Here is a 4,060-nt window from a genome sequence, read left to right on the forward strand (position 1 = left end):
GAGGAGGACGATTGGAGTGGGTGAGCTTCAAGGGGGTGTGTATTATCTTCGGCGTGTCGGCATCAGGGAGCAGGCTAATCGGGTCATCAGTGATGAGACGGGTGATTTGTGGCACATGCGACTTGGACATCCATCACGACGAATCAAACTTACTGGTATCAATTTAGAATCAACTGCAGCTATAAATAAGGAGTGTGATATTTGTCTTCGAGCAAAGCAGACTCGGTCAAGTTTTGACTTAAGCTTGAATAAAGCTGTATTTCCATTTCAATTAATTCATTGTGATTTGTGGGGACCATATAAGGTGGCATCTATCTCTGGGGCTCGTTATTTTTTGACAATTGTGGATGATTACAGTCGTGCAATTTGGTTGTATTTATTGCGGGAAAAATCGGAGACACAACGTCATCTAATTAATTTCTGCAAATTGGTGAAGAATCAGTTTGATCGCACTGTGAAAATAGTGCGAAGTGACAATGGGAAGGAGTTTATTTCGCGGGATTTGCAGAATTATTTTTCCATCAAAGGTATCATTCATCAAACATCCTGCACAGACACGCCTCAACAAAATGGACATGTCGAGCGAAAGCATAGGCACATATTAAATGTTGCGCGTTCACTACTTTTCCAAGCAGGACTACCGACCGAATTCTGGGGAGAATGTGTCACCACGGCGGCGCATCTGATTAATGTGACTCCCACATCACTTTTGGAAGGTAAGAGCCCATATGAAGTTCTGCTTGGAAGGCCACCGAATTTTTCTAACTTGAGGATATTTGGATGCTTGTGCTATGCTCACGACAAGCCGAGAGACAAGGATAAGTTCAAACCTCGCTCTCGTCGTTGCATGTTTGTCGATTATCCGTACGGCAAGAAGGGTTGGAGAGTTTATGACTTAGAGAGGAACGAGATATTTGTAACTCGAGATGTTCGATTTTGCGAGAGGGAGTTTCCTTTTTTGCAGATGGCTGATGCGGGCAAGGAAGATACGGGTCGGATTAATTTCTTTATTGACGCTGAGAAAGATGTTCATCAGATAAGGAGTTAGGGGGAGTCGAGATTTAGGGTTTCAGCTGAAAGAGAAGGAGAAAATGGGCTTACGAACCCTTTAGGCCCAATTAGTAATGAGAAGGCAGAAAGTGATGAATTGGAACATGTCATTCTTGCAGATGGGATGAACGATGCATCATCGACAGAGGAAGTGGAGGTAGCGGAACCAACGTTGCGACGTTCTGATAGGGTTAGGTCTGTACCCAAGTATCTGAAAGATTTTGAAGTCCATACTGCCTTACACACCCCCCTCCCCAGCTCATCTACTTCATCGAAATCCTCAGGTATGGTTCATTCTATTCAGCAATATTTATCTTATTCTAGTGCATCTAATCGATATCTGGCATATGTGAGTGCTTTGGACTCGGAGGTAGAACCTACGTCTTATCAGGATGCAGCGGCTAATCCTCGATGGAGACAGGCTATGGCAGAAGAAATCGAAGCACTAGAGTCCAATGGGACATGGACCGTCGAGGATTTACCTCCAGGGAAGCGACCAATTGCCTGTAAATGGGTGTACAAGATTAAACGTCGAGCCGATGGGAGTATAGAGAGATACAAGGCACGACTTGTTGCAAAAGGATTCACTCAAGTTGAAGGAGTGGATTTCAATGAGACTTTCGCACCTGTGGCAAAGTTGGTCACCGTCAGATATCTATTAGCTGTGGCAGTGGCAAAGGGATGGGAGATACATCAGATGGATGTCAACAATGCATTTTTGCATGGAGATCTTGACGAAGAAGTTTATATGCGATTGCCACCTGGATATTCTTCTCGAGGGCAGGGAATAGTTTGTCGACTCCGGAAATCACTATATGGGTTGAAGCAGGCTTTGCGCAACTGGTACGCTAAACTTGCAGAGTCTATGCTGCATTATGGATTTCGGCAATCTGGAGCAGATCATTCGCTCTTCGTATTTAATCGTGGTGATATTTTTCTTGCGGCCTTGGTATATGTCGATGACATTCTTGTAGTGGGCAATAATCATGAGCAGTGCACATGCTTCAAGCGGTACCTTGATAAGTGTTTTCGCATCAAGGATCTAGGACCAGTACGATATTTTCTTGGAATTGAAGTAAGCAGGATGGAATCTGGTCTTTTTCTCAATCAAAGGAAGTATGTGCTCGACATACTCACGGAGTGCAGGATGCTTGGCGCACGACCATCCTCTTTTCCAATGGAGCAACATCATCAGCTTTCATCAGACTCAGGGGCTCCTATCAGTAATCCTAGCCAGTATAGACGACTAGTTGGTCGTCTGATTTATCTAACGATTACGCGACCGGAACTTAGCTATCCCGTGCATATATTGTCTCAGTTTATGCAGGAGCCACGTCAGGAACACTGGGATGCCGCGATGCGGGAACTTCGGTATTTAAAACAGTCTCCAGGACAGGGAATTTTTCTACGGCCAAGGTCATTGGAACTTGAAGTCTATTGCGATTCGGATTGGGCTAGCTGTCCTATGACGCGTCGCTCGACCACGGGATATTTTGTTACATTAGGAGGGTGTCCCATCTCCTGGAAGACAAAGAAGCAATCTACGGTGTCTCGCTCTTCAGCTGAAGCGGAATATCGAGCCATGGCAGGAGCAGTCAGTGAAGTCCTATGGCTCCGAAGTTTGCTTCGTTCCCTTGGGACAGATTATGGTGAACCTACCCGGTTGTTCTGTGATAATCAAGCTGCTCTACATATTGCAGCTAACCCGGTGTTTCATGAGCGGACGAAACATATAGAGATAGATTGCCACTTTGTTCGTGAACACATTCGTTCTCGTGTGATTAAGACTTCACATGTTCAGACAAGGCTGCAACTTGCAGATATCTTTACGAAGGCTTTAGGGCGAGATCGATTTCGCTTTCTCTTGGACAAGTTGGGCATTCATGATCCTCATACTCCAACTTGAGGGGGAGTATTACAGAATATATCTATATTACCAAGATTAGCGGGATATTTGTATCATGTATTTATTACTAGCCTTATTAGTTATTCATACATTAGGCAATAGATATTATATTTCCTCTTTTACTTTGTACACCGGCAGTATATGTACATGATCTGAATAATGAAAGATTTGAGCTTTTGAGCTTCCAATTCCACCAATTAACAATATTTACTTCTTATTCCCTCCGTAACGACTAATTTTATTCTCATAGCAAGTGACACTCTTTAATTCTCATTTTATCCATAAAGTTCAACTTCTTTTTCCTCTAGAAAATAAGAATCTTTTAATATTTTAACTCTTATAATTTTTTTGATTGTTATAAGTATAAAGAAAGCAATCCATTTTTTATTTACAAGTATTGGAGCAATAAAATTACCTTTGAAGCATTCACATAAAAGTGAACTCTTCTGCAATTAAGTGTATCAACTTTCGTACTCATATTGTGTTATTCATTTCTTGTATTATCTTAAGATATATTTCTTTGGGTGATTTTGTTTTTTTGCGGTGGTTCTTTGGGTGATTTTATTTACAGCATCTAACTTATACATATTATGTTCTATTTTTCATAAGAATTTTAATATTGAGAAATTTTAATAAGTAATTTCGCATCTCTAAAAGGTAAAACAAAAAAAAATCAATTAAAAAGAGGTTAATATTTTTTAAACCAATTAAAAATCTAATGTTGAAGTTTCGCTTTAGGCCTCCAACTCTCTTGGGCCGCCCCTGTTTTGGATTTGCTCCAGCAGAAAGGTTCGGGGATGGTTCGAAATGATCAGAAAAGAAGTATCCAGACTGCTAGAGAGCGCTTTCTTGCCCTCAAAGCAAACAAATAAAGCTACACATCACACTTTCATTTTGAAACCATGAAAACAAGACCATGGCACAACCACTGACTTTCTAAACTCACTGATCGGACGTGAACAACGAACTGATCTTCCATGAGACTGCGTCCAAACAAGCTTTGTGGGGTTATCGTGCTGGGGCATCCACGAAACACACTATCGAGAAGCCTCCCCAATATCCTTTTATCATGTAATTTCCAAGGAGACTGTGAAAGAAGAGGAA

The sequence above is a fragment of the Punica granatum genome, chromosome 1 (genome assembly GCF_007655135.1).
Source record: "Punica granatum isolate Tunisia-2019 chromosome 1, ASM765513v2, whole genome shotgun sequence".
NCBI classification, from domain to species: Eukaryota; Viridiplantae; Streptophyta; class Magnoliopsida; order Myrtales; family Lythraceae; genus Punica; species Punica granatum.